Source organism: Patella vulgata, chromosome 2 (assembly GCF_932274485.2).
Source record: "Patella vulgata chromosome 2, xgPatVulg1.2, whole genome shotgun sequence".
In the NCBI taxonomy this organism is placed as follows: Eukaryota; Metazoa; Mollusca; class Gastropoda; family Patellidae; genus Patella; species Patella vulgata.
In genome coordinates this window covers 82,312,496-82,328,734 of record NC_065880.2, presented here as the reverse complement: position 1 = coordinate 82,328,734, position 16,239 = coordinate 82,312,496, and positions in this window count along the sequence as shown.

The following is a 16,239-nucleotide window of genomic DNA, read 5'->3' as shown; positions in this document are numbered from 1 at the left end:
AAAAAGTACCATATCAATCAAAGCAGGAATGTGGACGTATATTGCAGCGGTAGCGATGCTCTTGTTTTTCTTTGTCGGACGATTTGCCTAAAAACAAAAACAAAAAAACCCCAAAACAAATGGGGGAAGGGAATAATGAAAACGATTTAATCATCAGTAAAATTGCAAAAGTAAGACCACAAAATCGAGCTAAATGGAAAATAAATCATTTGATAAACGATATTTGACGGGCACTTTTTGGGCATTTAGATCTAATCATAATCGTAGGTACATGGAGACAGGATCGCCCTATAGTTATGGTGCACCTATGTGATTTTTAAAAATTTTGATTTTTTTTGTGTTTTTTTCTTCATATTTTTAAAAAAATTAATTAAACCTTCTCTATTTTCCTTCCTATACTTTTTATTATCAAGCATGTTCGTATTAATAAAAATACACTCGGATGTATAATAAAGGAGAAAGATAAGACGCTTTTCTGTTGACATTTTTTTCTCCGTGAGGTAAATCACATAGGTGCACCATAGGGGCGTTCCTGAACCTATGTACCTGGGTTAGTGTTAAATGATCTATTTGGTAAGGCCAGCTCAATTTTTCGTCATAGGTCACGTGATGTAAATAAGGCTTGCGCAAATCCCAACCCTAACCCTGGACCTAGCCTAATGCTTACCCTAACCCTAACCCTAACCTACAATCTCGCCAACAATAACATGTCCTAATTAACCCTATTTACATCTCAGCGACCTTGTCGAAAATTGAGTTGGCCTTAACAAATAGATTTAGCCCATGTACCTGTGATAATAATAGGCTAAACAGAAAGAAAACTATAGAAATAAGTGATATAATATAACACCAAGTAAAAGATTTATATTAATGATAAAATACAGCCGAAATTCTCTCCAGTGGTGTTTCGTATGGAGGCGCGGAAATGAAATGAAATGAAATGGGGTTTAACGTCCTACTGTTCTGCTCCTAACCTGGGCTAATGAAGACGGGCATACGCCATACAGTGTGCTATGAGGGAAATTTTGCCCGGGCAGCGGCGCTACGGCCTACTCTTATATCGAATTCCAATTGACAAGGGATCTTTTACGTGCACGCCAATGTGTACACGGGACCTCGGTTTTCCGTCCCATCCGAACGACTAGACAGCTGTCCTTGTCAGGCCCTCCATCCTGCATCACTGACAAGGAGAAACCATGCCGGAAAATCTGGATGAACTTTCTGGCCAATGCAGGGATCGAACACCCGACCTCCAGGCTAGCGAGCCAGCGTCTTACCCACTTAGCCACGTGATCCCCGTGGAGGCTCAGTGAGTAAGATGTCGATGCGATAGCCTGGAGGTCTAGTGTTCGATCCCGATGTTGGCCGAAGAAGTTAATCGGGATTTTCAGAAGTGGTTCTAACCCCTTTCAGTGGTGCAGGTCGTTCGGATGGGACAAAAAACCGAAGTGCACGTAAAAGAACCTTTGGCAGTCGGAATTGGAAATAAGAGAAGGCCGTATATACATGTAGTGCCGTGGCAGGCCAAAATTTCCCTCATAGCACATAAAATATATGGCGTGTGCCCGTCTTCATTAATCCAGTTGGAGCAGAACAGAAGGACGTTAAACCCCATTTCATTTCACAGTGTTTAATAACCACAAGGAAAATGCAGCGAGGAAGTGGAGTTACGTGATAAAGCAATTCTCGATTTTACAACCAAATTTCAGATTTAGAATAAACGAAATGAAATGGTGTTTAACGTCCCAATTTTCTGCACCACCCGGGATACTAAAGACAGACATGTACCGTGCAAGGTGGGTTAGGTCTATTTGATAAGGCCAACTTCAAGTTTGGTCAAAGGTCACGAGATGTAAACAGGGCTAGCGCTAATGCTTACCCTAACCCTAACCTACAATCTCGCCAACAATCACGTGCCCTAACCTTATTTACATCTCAGCGACCTTGACGCAAATTGAACCGGCCTTAACAAATAGATATAGCCGTGCAGGGTGTGCTATGTGGGACTTGAACCAACAGACGAATAGGTGAAATCAAATTAAATTTAGAAATGTATACACTAGGAATGTAAATAAATGTATCGCTCGGATAACGTTATCGTGAAACTATTTATTTTGCTTAGAAACGATGTTCGCTGCGCGTTTTCCCCGGTTGTACGTGACAAGGAGTAGGGTCGTCTGTCCAACATCGTCATGGGTTTTCTTCGGGTCCCCCGGTTTCCTGCCATTGCTAAAGACCCCTACGCGCACGCGAATTTTTTAAATAAAATTGAACCATGTGTTAGTCCCGAAATGACCTAATTTGTGTTGAGTGGATGTTGTCGAGAGAGAGAGAGAGAGAGAGAGAGAGGGTCTCTCGATAGAATCTCTCTCGACGCGCGCTAATAACGAAATAAGTAATAAGTAAAGAAATTCCCTTTCACCGAGTTTATTAGATTTATAGCGAGAATTGACAAACATGCACTCTAGTTATTACATACAAATGGGATTATATGTCATAAATACATATATACAAAAGAAAATCAGTCATGCAGAACGGTTATTAAAGGTTGTGCTGATGACGCACTCTTTTGACCCATATTATTGTTAAAGGGGAAATACCATTTTCTTCAATACACACAATAACTTCTGTCCAAAAGGTATTATTCAATCCGACGAATTCTAATAGTAAATGCAGGGGGACTGCACCACACATAATTTACACAAAAAAAAATATACGGACAAGACATATTACGCAGAAATCTCAAACAAACGCACAATTCAAATAAAGTGAATGGATCAGGGGGCTAGCCGTAAGCGTCCACTGCCCTTAGAGACGTTCTCTACTTTGGCACCTAGAAATGGACACAAATGGGTCGCAACGCATTTAATAATATAATATGAATGTATTATAAGCTGATTTACATGCAATAGTTTCTGTTTTTACTGTAATGTCTAATCAGTACAAATTGAACGGCTGTCTTTCGCATCTGGTTATTCCAGTCTACACTGTGGCCAGTGTGGGATATGTTTAACCTGGTTCATCGAGTCGCTTCATTATAAATGGCACTCGAAAGCATTCTGGCACGTAATTCGTGTGTCAATTTTACAATTTTCACTTTGTCGGGAATATTGGATATGAGAAGCCCATTATTTCGTAATAAAATGACATCATTGTTGATTTAAATTGGCCCATAAGTCGTGTTTGCAATATCAAAGACTACGGATGATTCTGAGTTAAAGACTTGCCTTCTGTAAACTTATACAATATTGTAACTTATATGACAGGCCTGGCGGAGTGCGCGTGTGTGTGTGGGCGGGGAGAGGGGCTTTAGCAAGTACTCTTTTCTCCAGGTTATTGCACTCAAGTAACTATTCAATAAAACAAGAGGCTTGATTTTAACATGGATGTGAGTAGAAGTGAGACTTCTAGAATGTAAACTTTCAGAAGAAGAAAACCCTGATGCTCTATACTGATCCCTGGGTTAAGAGACCCACGGTTGCGAGGGTCGCGATTAGATAACTGAATAGCAGATCTCTATTTCAAGTCTGTTGTATCTATGACGTGTTAGGCAATAAGAAAAACGACGGGACAGAGTTTTATTTATAAATCTTCCTTGTGTCCCTTATCAATGAAATAATTCACTGCTATCCGTTATGATCAGTTAAAACAAGCGGTTGCCATGCAAGATATATCCCCATTTTGCAAGAATTGATGGGGAAGAGGTAAAATCAATAAGGCGTATCCTCTCATTCAAAATCCTTTGATCTTTAAAGCGAGAATTTCATATTTTCTAAGAAAGTTAAAATATAATTATTTCTATGTCTTTTGCTTAATAGGTTGTCAACTCACTATTATACGATCATAGTTATCATTCTCACACTCAAAAATGTTTCACACCGGAAATAATAACACAATTACCTCCTTATTACCTCCCTTGTTTTTCTATTCCCTACCATGGAATAGCTATCTTCAAACGTTTGAATTTGATGTTGAAAATGATATTTTTGCCAATTTCTCAACTGGCAATAATGAATTATAGGATTAATAGAATTATTCTTTATCAAGGTAGGACTGTTTATACATAGCATCGATTTGAGGGCTTTATTTAAATACATTTTAAAAATATAACTTAAAAACATGAAATTGTAGCTTTAAGTTTCAACAAAATGAGACAACAATGGCAGCCCCCCCACCCCCGTACACATTTGCGTACATATTTCAAATTTTGCGTGAAACGCAGGGGCTATAGCTCTAGAATGTAAGGTCTGATGCTACCAAAGTCGAACTCATCCAAGAACTTTTGATCCTTAACACAGTTTAAGTTTCACCGTGAAAGGTCCACAAACTTCATTCATATTTCACATTTTGTGTAAAAGGCAGGAGCAGATGCGTACGAAAATTGAACTCGTTTTAAGTTCCATTTAAATCGAGTATATAATTGTTACCTCTAGATGGTCCACACCTGGGTAATACATGATTTTATTATACTATTTTCGTAAAGGGGAGTGACTATTTGACGGGAAAGTTTCGGTCCGATTTTTAGGAAATAATTATGGTGTAACGGTGATATATTTGAACAATCTTAAAATAAGATAAAAATTGTGAGCTCTTGGGGGCCCATAAGCTAAAAATGTGATATTTTGTACAATCAGGGGATCATAATCCAATACGCGCAAATATCGAAAGGAAACCAGACCTAGGGGATGTAAATATATATTTTAAGTTTCATCAAAATTGGATAAAAAATTCGAACCTGGGTATTATGGTAAGATCTAAATATTAAAGATTTCGTCATGGTCACGAGATGTAATCAGGGTTAGGGCACATGATTGTTGCCGAGGATTGTGGGTTAGGGTAAGGGCTAGATCTTGGGTTAGGATTGGCGCAAGCTCTGTTTACATCTCGTGACCTTGGCGAAATCTGCAGATGGCCTTGATATTTAGATCTAACCTGGGCATTGCATGATTTTTGGGGAGCGGCCATTTTGTCGGGCAGGTCGGTTCGATTTTCAGGAAATGTGAACTCAACCGTAATTATGGTATAACGGTGATATATCCGAACGCCTTTTAAATCGGATAATAATAGTGACCTCTAGAGAGACCACAAGCTAAAACGCAATTTTTCGTACAATCAGGGGCTATAATCCAGGAAGTTACAATCTTATATGCGCAAATATGGAAAGGAACCAAACATGCATTTCAAGTTTCATCAAAATTGGATGAAAATATTATTGTGACCTCTAGAGTGTCCATAAGCTAAACACGTAATAATCCATGAAGTTACGGCCTGATACATGCCAATTTCGAAAGGAACCGAGATCTTTAGGAGATAGACCTATATTTCAAGTTTCGCCAATATCGGATAAAAATTGTGACCTGGACCCTGTTTCACGAAATTTTAAAGATACATTATGGGAGATTCGATAACGAGTTGGCAGTTCTCACTATAATTAAAAACTAGATAACGTAAAGGCAATTTGTTGAAAATTTCATTCAAATTGATCCACTATGAACCGAGAACTAAGCAATGAAATTTCTGTCTCGCCTCGGTCATCATTACTAAAGTCAGTACGATAAACAGCATAGTCTCGATTATCCACGTAATCGTTTAATCGAGAAGGAAAGTTATGCAGTAAATCGGCTCACAATCCACTTATGATCGCAGGCTAGCGATGCCATCTAGAGTTGATTATGGTCTGGACAAGTTAATTATTGTCTAATTAATAATTTAGATAACATTTCAGGCCTAAAGAAAGACCTGTAATAGACAGATTTAGCCCTTGCATAATGTATGTTTAACTAAAGATAAAATCCAAATTTTAGTAGATACTTCAACTTTGATTGGCTAAGCACTAAAATCAATCTTATCTAATATTATCCAACCAAGTTACTAAAATTTGGATTTTATCTTAGTTAAAATTTCGTGAAACAGGCCCCTGATATAATTAAACGGTATTTACAATCAAATATAAACTGTTACTTCTACAGGGTCCACAAACTAAAATGTGACTGTTCGTACAGTCAGGGGCCATAATCCAGGAAGTGACGGTCCCATATGCGCCAATATCGAAAGGAACCGAGATCTTTCGGTAATAAACAAACATTGTAAGTTTCATTTTCATCAAAATCGGATTAAAATTGTGACATCTAAATGGTCCACAACCTTGATATTATTATGCATATATCTGTCAAGTTCAGCATCCCAGGATTAACCCACATAGATTGTGTTTTCATGGTAAGGGAGTTAGAAAAGAAATAAAATTTCACTCCATTGCTGTGTAATTTTATTAGCCAGAAATCACTCAGAAAGCGTCTTCGACGATCTAGATCCCCAACAGCCTCCGGTGCCTAGGCGGCCCTGGACCCTCGCCTGAGAACCTAGCATGGTAGCCTCCCCAATCAAGAATTGCTTTCGCCGGCCCTGTATGGGACGGTACAGTAACTCAACCGACGCATATAGACACCAAAATTGTAATTAAAAGCTGTATGCGAACGACTTGGCTTAGGGTAAGCGTTGGGACTAGGTCCATGGTTAGGGTTAGGGTTGGGATTAGCGCTAGCCCTGTTTACATCTCGTGACCTTTGACTAAACTTGAAGTTGGCCTTATCAAATAGATCTTGGATTCTGTTTTCTTCGGAACGTCACAAAAACACAACATGTTATAACAAAAGCATGTGTGGCCATCGCGACTGATTACATCACGTTACGTAGTTTTAGAGTGTATCTTTGTATATATTTTATTATTTAATTTTAATTAAAGTAGCAATTGACCAATATCTGAACTGATCTTTAAGTTTTTTATGTAATGATGGCGTAATTATAATCAAGGCTCATTCTTGCTATGATTGATCATATCATTTTCTGTGTTTAAACTTCTGTTTCCTATTTACAATGTAACATATATTATCAAATATTATTATATAATTATTTTATTCATAAGGCTGTATATGTTTCATATTCATCTGTAACCTTAGTCAGGTGATCGACTCGTCATAACAATACTTGTGACCGTTGGCCAGTTTTGGACACCCGTTTATTATAAGTTCAACTTTAAAGATACAATATGCAAGATCAGAAAAAGATCTGACAGTTCTCATTATAATAGTTAAAAACTAGATAATGTAAAGGGAATATGCTGAAAATTTCAGTCAAATTGCTCCACTATGAACCGAGATATTAGCGATTGATTTTTCGGCCTAGCCTCGGTCATCATTACTAAAGTCGGTATGATAAAAACAACATAGTCTCGATTATTCATTGTTTGAATTAATCGTCAATGCGCGTTGTGCAGCAGATCGGATTCCAATCCAGTAACAATCCGACACATACGATGAAATCGAGAGTCGATTACTGTCTTTTCATGTTAATTAATGTCTAATTAATAGTTTATATAACATTTCAGACCTAAAGAAAGACCTGCAATAGGCAGATTTAGCTCTTGCATAATGTATGTTTAACTATTTATCTGGGTTATGTTCGTTACTGTTGAATAAGCTACAACCCCCAGAATACAACACCATTATGCTAACCCATTTGTATATTTAGGATTTTAATGTTTGTAACTTATCTGGGCGAGTTGCCGTTTAAAGAGGCATGCCAGTTGTGTGTGTGTGTGTGTGAGAGAGAGAGAGAGAGAGAGAGAGAGAGAGAGGGACTCCCCCCCCCCATCATTTTTGTGTGTATGTGTGAACAGTATTCTATATTAAATGGATGAAACGGTCAGGGAGCAGGCGTAACATATATCACCCCTCTCCTCACACAGATCTTCTGATATGTACATATTATGTAAATATTGGGAAACAAATCGAATCAAAAGAAATACAAAGAAGTGATATTTTATAACATAATTAAAAACTGACCAAAATGAGAATGTCTGACATATTGAAACGATTGGTGACATCAGAGTATTCACGTACTATTTTAAAGATAGGATTAGTTATAGCCTGATTATCTAGGCCAAATATATAGTTGATTGTTGATTTAGTACGTGGTAATAGATTTATTGTGTTTGTTTACTAAGAAACAAATAAAGCCTAAACCAAACAGTCATACTGCACAAAGTAACAAACAACTGCAAGGATGAATGGTTCAGGACAAAAAAATCACCAAACCACTAATTCAGGCTGATCCCAATTGTCGTAGTTATTACACAGTTATCTCCCTTGTACAAGATGGACCATTTCGATGCGCCCAAACCATAGATTTACATTATACTATAACTCTATGGCCCAAACCTATTTTAAAGAGTTTGATTTTGAAAGACAGCGACCCCACAGTTAGGGCTAGCCTCTATTACTATTGCGGGCCGTTGCGAAGGAAAATAGTCTCTATTTGCTGCCTAGCATGAGCAGACCCCGTCAATAAATTTTAATATGTGTTGGAGATGTCAATAAGGCCCCGAGTAGCCTACATAGAATATTCTCATACTTTAAGGGGCATTATGGAAGATTAGATAAAAAGCTGACAGTTCTCAGTATAATAGTTAAAAACTAGATAATGTAAAGGGAATATACTAAAAATTTCTGTCAAATTGCTCTGCTATGAACCGAGATTTTAGCGATTGATTTTTCGGCCTAGCCTCGATCACCATTACTAAAGTCTGTACGATAAAAAACATAGTTTCGATTATCCACGTTTGGATTAAATCATCAATGAGCATTGAGTAGCAAATCGGATTCAAATCCAGTGAAAATCCGACACATAAGAAGGCACCGAGGGTTGATTAAGGTCTTTTCGTGTTAATAAATGTCTAATTAATAGTTTATATAACATTTCAGGCCCAAAGAAAGACTTGCAATAGGCAGATTTAGCTCTTGCATAATGTATGTTTAAGTTAAGAATTGACTCAAAATTGTTTGCCTTATTTTAACTAAAATAGAACCCTTTATGAAACTTTTGTTGTTTTAATGCATCAAATACATCAATAAGAAACAATGTGAAAAGTTTTGTGAATCTGGATCAAAGATATTTCACATAAACATTGATTGAAAGTTGAGTCAATTCTTAATTCTTAAGTCTGAGAATGCTTTGTGAACTCGGGCCAAGGATGGAAAATCCATCCCAAGATTTGTTTTCTGTTCCGCTCAGTCCAGTCTATGAAAAAATGACATCAAGGGCTGAAATTTGTTCATGAGATAAAATATATCTTTAAAGACTAGGGGTCAGTCTATCGTTAAGATATCGATCAAACTCTGCAAAAGCAACAACAAATCAGTAGTCTGATTCTACAATATTATATCCATGACATTTAAACATACGTTATGGGAGATTAGATAAAGAGCTGGCAGTTCTCACTATAATAGTTAAAAGTAGATAATTTAAAGGGTATTTTCTGAAAATTTCAGTCAAATTGATCCACTCTGAACCGAGATTTTAGCGATTGAATATTAGGGCTAGCCTCGTTCATCATTACTAAAGTCAGTAGGATAAAAAAAACACCATAGTCTCGATTATCCACTTTTTGATTTTGTTATGAATGGAAGTTGAACAGCAAATCGGAACCTAATCCAATAAACATCGCAGGCTAGCGATGCCATCGAGACTTGATTATGGTCTGGAGAAGTTAATTAATGTCTAATTAATAATTTAGATAACATTTCAGGCCTAAAGAAAGACCTGCAATAGGCGGATTTACCTCTTGCATAATGTATGTTTAATGGCCTTTGGCATTTTTTAAAATATCCTAATCTTTATGAGCCCAATATGTTACAAACATCTGATAACAATATTGAAGGGGTGGGGGGGGCATCTCAATTTTTTTCTAGACCCAGTCAAAGAATCTTTAGACTGTGAAGGTCTAGAGCCGTGGGGGCTTAGTAAGTTAGACATGGGCTCGTTAGCTTGACTGGAGGTCTCGGGTTCGCTCTCGCTGTTGGCCGAGGAGGTTTCTCAGGTATTTCCGGCGTGTGTTACCCGAGTGACAGTGTATACATTGACGTGCAGAAAAGTGCGGAAAAGTAGAATGTATAAACCCCATGTCATTTCATTTCATTTCATTTCATTTCTAATTGATATCTGTTTAATGCCTAATCATTCCGCCTCAAAATCCTGAATATTCACCCAAAAACTGTTAGGTTATGTAAATTCAAAAATTTTTCTTCGATTCTAGACGAAAAAGTAAAAAAAAAAAATGCAATGCAAAAAGGAATAAGCGGGAATTACTATACATAGAGAGGGAATTACTAGTCTTAATCCACATAGTCTATATTTAAAAACAAGAGTTACCTCCCTTGTAACGCGATGCTCCTTAACCATTTAACTGTGTTTTAAACTAAAATATCAAACTTACCTCATCGCAAAAATATTTGACAAATAGAGCGAAACATACCAAATACATCGAGCTACAAGACGTGTGACATAAAGTACAACATATTAGCAACATGATTCAATAGCCGAGCGTGCACGAGATTCGTCACTTAAACTGATAGCCAGGGCTTGATTAATATTCTGTAGGCCCATGGGCTAGAGTTACCGCGAGTTCTCCAGAAAGACATTCATAAGATAGGAATCTAGGAAATATGTACCCGCCGACTGCGGCTGGTATACAGCCCTTCTCTCTCCCTCGTATGTTGACAAATACTTATACATTCGATTTTTCTTATTTACTTATTTTCTACTTGATTTCAGCATTCACAACAAAATATGATTTTTTCAATTACTCTCCGAAACCCTTAAGCTGACCGAAACTCCCTGTTTTGCAGCCTCTAAAGCCCAAGCCCAAGTTTCTAATTGAATAATTAATTACCTGGTTTGAATTGATGCGATCTATTGTCACATTTATTAACATACTTCTATCATTTTATATTTATCTGATCGAACTCTTCATCATGGCTAAAATGGTTGGTTGTTGAGACCATGTTGTTGGATGAAATTCAACAATTTAATTCAGCAAATCGATGTTGAATTGTTCAGAGAAGAAGCATGCCAATTTTCATATCGATCCGACTTGAATTGACGGGGCCTTAGGCTTTTTTTTTCGAAGGGCGTCACCCCAAGAAGAAAAACAAGAAGAGAGGTAATATAGGCCTGGCCTGATCCTCAATCCTTTTCTGAGAATATTGTTTATAAAAAAAACAAGAAGAAGAACACCAAGATGAGTAGCGGTTAGCAACCAGTTCCTGTTCCAAAAAACTATGAAGTAGGGTTATTACATGCACGATGTATGTAATATCGCCGAGCGGAGCGAGGGGCAATAATTGTCTTCCACAAAACTAATTTGATTACAATATGATTTATAAGTCAGGTTGAACTGCCCAGTTCATATCCATATAATACTTGTTATATTTTCACAAAATTTGCATAGGAATTATATGATATTTGCTTCAGGGCTGCCCCGACCTGAGAATGTCATAGATGATAGACTTTGGTATACGTTCAAGTATGCATATTCTACAGAAGTTTAATTGCATAATAAACTAGTTGAACTTTCTAGAATTTCTTGGGAATAATAATAAAAAAAACTATCCGACGTATAGCCAGAGACACGTACATTCTCTGATGTAGATCACTCAAAAAACCTCGAAACGACCAAGTTATAAAGATATAAAAAACTGGAATCAGACAACTAAGTTCTATTTAATAGTAGTCTCTCGTGTTATTCAATTGGCTATGTAAACTCTATCCAACTCGTTATTAATAACTGGGGCTTGACGACGAATAATCTCTCTAATAATTTTGACAGACGGACGACTGTGTTCCAACACGACTCCTATTTCACTTCCCAAATCGACCCATAACTTATTCTCTATCTTTTTGATTTATGTTCTTTGTTGCTTGTGAAGTTGTTTTTACATTCTATCGTTATTACACCAGTTTATGCCTTTCACAGAAGCACGAGACACCAGAAAAAGTCTCGCTCCAGGCACGCGACAAAATGCGGCGTGTGCTGTCATTTCGCGCCTTTTTGCATATTCTGCATAAAATGTAATTTTAGCATTTTTTGACAGATTTTTCTTGGTTTTTATGTTGTTTCTTATCGTGTGTGTTTTAAAATGGTTATGAAGGAAACAGCTGGAATCATTACTTATGTACATTAACAAATGTTTTCTATCTTTCATTTCAACTAACATGTGCATTACGTGCAGAACCCGCGCCACAATCAAACAAAGAAAACTGTGGATTCAGTTCAGTGACCGACCTGGAGTGAAAGACAAATCAAAAATACGATTTATTCCTAAAATACCCCCCCCCCCGTTTTTCCTCCAACGACAATCTATAAAGACCCAGAATGACCTGAACAGTGTTGACGATATCCGGGGGATGGGGGGGGGCTGATAATACGGGAATTTGGGCACTGTCTGGTGAGCTGGGTGACATATACCCGGAACGGTTTAAGATCCACTGCGCCACGATCGATATCAGTACTGACCATTTCATTTTATTTTCGATACCGCTCTGTCCTATTTTAAAACCAAGAAATATCTTGGTTTCTTGCTGATAAAAGTTTTTCTGTTTTTACAGTGAATTTATGGTTTACAACATAGTTAAATTCTACCATGTTAGTCCAGTGGGGGCAGAAGAATAGGACGTTATACCCCATTTCATTTTATTTCAATTGTAAGTATATAATGCATGCAATATATCTACACCATGATGTGATCCATGTATCCATATGTCCGACGATCTGGGCCCTGTTTCTCGAAATCTTAACTAAAGATAAAATCCAAATTTTAGTAGATACTTCAATTTTGATTGGCTAAGCACTAAAATCAATCTAATATTATCCAATCAAATTACTAAAATTCGGATTTTATCTTAGTTAAAATTTCGTGAAACAGGCCCCTGATCAATAAATTAACGACACGTGTTTATGCAAAACTTTGATCATTCTAAAATGCACATCATGGGGGAGAGAGAGAGAGAGAGAAAGAGCGAGAGAGAGAGAGAAATGGGGTTTAACGTACACTCGACACAAACTAGGTCATTTCGAGACTAACATATGGTTCAATTTTATTTCCATAATTCGATTGCGCGTAGGGGTCTTTAGCATTGGGAGGAAACCGGAGGACCTGGAGAAAACCCACGAGGTTGGGCAGGCAACCCTACTCCTTGTCACGTACAACCGGGGAATCGAAACCACGCCAGTTGACTCAATGACAGACTTTATGATACAGCGCGCACGTGCTATCCATTCAGCCATCCAACCCTCCTGCACATCATGGGTAGATCCAATAATCTGATCAGTGTATAGTACAAGCCATAGTTCATCTATGTAATGTCTACTAATAAATGAAATGAAATGGGGTTTAACGTCCCACTGTTCTGCTCCTATGCTGGGCTAATGAAGACAGGCATACGAAATACAGTGTGCTATGAGGGAAATTTTGCCCGGGCAGCGGCACTATCGCCTACTCTTATATCGAATTCCAATTGCCAAGGGATCTTTTACGTGCATTCCAATGTATACACGGGACCTCGGTTTTTCGTCTCATCCGAAGGACTAGACAGCAGTCCTTGTCAGGCCCTCCGTCCTGCATCTCTGACAAGGGGAACCACGCCGGAAAATCTGGATGAACTTTCTCGGCCAATGCAGATCTACTAATAAACACCAAGCGCATCTGTCTATGCATGGAACAACAAACTATTGTAATATATTTTCAACCAGACATTGCCAAAAAGTTTATCTAGATGATGCGAATTAACCTCGATAAAATACTTATACCCGTCCCCGGATATCCGAGCAAGACATAAATATTTCCAGGCATTTTGTTTGTATTCACAGCTTTATTATTAGAAAAAGACGATGGGTCGTTCGGGTGGGTCGAAAAACCGAGGTCCCGTGTACGGATTGGCAGGCACGCAAAAGATCCCTTGGCAATTTTTAATTCGATATAAGAGTAGGTCGTAGAGCCCCATACCACACTGTCTTCGTTAACCCAGTCGGAGCAGAACAGTAAGACGTTAAAACCCATTTCTTTTTATTTCATATATTGTTCATTACGGCTGAGAAGAAACAGACCAAGGGATATATAACTTCATTGATGAAAGTCTCTATATCGGTTGCCCAATACCGCAGACATGTGAGTTGCTGTCTCTGACGTCCGTCTTATCAATGAGTGAATGACTTACATTATCTGTGTGAATGAAGCTACTCATATTACTCTAAACTTTTCCAACAACCCGCAAAAACTCACAAGTTGTTAAAATATGTCTTAAAAGAAGGTCACATTTTATTAATGTAGCTTAAGAATAGCCACAGCCAATCATTTGCTCGGGATGCCAGATTCACGAAATCGTCTCGATCATTTAAGGGTGGAACTTTTATCAATGAAAATACATCGCTGCTGAAAGACTGGTTAATTGAATGCGTCACCCAGACTTGCAGGTAGGTATTCGTGCATGTAGGGATTTGGAATTACAGCCAATCAGAGAGCTAGTTGGTGAACCGGTGGTTCTGAATGTAGGTCAGTGTGCCAGTTGAACCGAGGGGGCGTTCAGGCTGTTGAAATTTGACTTGCAGACTTAAAACAGAAAAAAAGGAAGGCAGACGATAAAGAAAGAGAAGAAAGAAATAACAAAATTGCCGTCATTTAACACGCGCTGTGAAGCCTATGGCTACAGAGAGAGAGAGAGAGAGGGGAGAGAGAGAGAGAGAAATGGGGTTTAACGTCCACTCGACACAAACTAGGCCATTTCGGGACTAACATATTGTTTAATTTTATTTCAATAATTCGCTTGCGCGTAGGGGTCTTTAGCAGTGGGAGGAAACCGGAGGACCCGGAGAAAACCCACGAGGTTGGACAGGCGACCCTACTCTTTGTCACGTACAAACCCCATGGCTACATTGTTTATATATTCGCCTATATTAAAAACACATTATGTAAGATTTAGATCTATAGCTGACCATTCCTGCTGTATAGTTAAAAATAGATAATTAAAAATGAATACATTGAAAATTTCAGTCAAATTAATTTATTCTACCGAAGTTATAAATGTCTGAAATGTTGACAAGATAGCCTCGATTGTCAAGTATTATATAGCCTAAATAATAAACAAGGTCTTGATTATTAATTTTAACGTTAAATGGCGAAGTTCTAATCTATTCAATACCGAAGCCATCTCCGCTGGTGCCCACTGTATTCGAATGCACGAAAAAATACAATACATCTTTTACCATCACACCAGTAATCAATTAAACCACTTCCATTTAGCATAGATAATCAGGCTACATCTAATAACATCTTTAAAGCGGAAATAGCATATTTTTAAGTTATATTTTTAAAATTTATTAAAATAAAGCCTTAAAATAGATGGTATCCATAAACAGTCCTACCTTGTTAAAGAATAATCCTATTAATCCTATAATTCACTATTGCCAGCTGAGAAATTGGCAAAAATATCATTTTTCTCTTCATTTTCAAACGTTGAAAAAAGCTACTCCATGGTGGAGAATAGAAAACAAGGGAGGTAATTGGGAGGTAATTGTGTTATTATTTCCCGTGTAAATGACTTGTAAGTGTGAGAATGACACCTATGATCGTATAATTGTGAGTTGAGCAAAATAATTATGTTTTGACTTTCTTAGAAAATTTGCAATTTCCGCATTAAAATAGTGCATAAATACTTCGATGTTACCAGACGCTTCAATATCTGATTCTATTTATAGAACCCCTTTTCATCGTGTTATAAAACAGCACTTCCTTTTATTTTTTTCATTTGTTTGAAATAGTATGTGAATCTAAATAATAATTTTAATTTAACATTTGAAGCTAGACAAAAGATCTACACTAGAAAGATTTAGCTCTTACATGAAGCATTTTTAATTTTAAAAAAAACCAATTAATTTTCATCAATAGCTGAAGTATTCTTCATGGAAATCAAAATTTACGATCATCAATTTGTGATTTTTAAATAGCACAATTGTATAACCGATATACAAACAGCATTGGTTTTAGTGGTCGTATATGCCTGAAGAACAACACCATCTGACCGGAAAAGGGAAAGAGAGAGAGAAATGGGGCTTAACGTCCACTCGACACAAACTGTGTTATTTCGGTACTAAGGGGTCTTTAGCTGTGGGACTGGCGACCCTTCTCCTTGTCGTGTACAAGCAGGGAATCGAAACACGTCGCATGACATAACTTAAGAGCTGTATGACGTTAAACCCCATTTCATTTCTTTTTAATATTCCTGCGATTTTCGCCATAATGAATAGAATGCTTCTCGATACGCAGAACGAACTGCTCTTTCTTGATATGCTAATAAAAAAGGAGAAATTTTCTGCGCGAACAGAAATTCGACCGAATTCGTCGTTAGTAT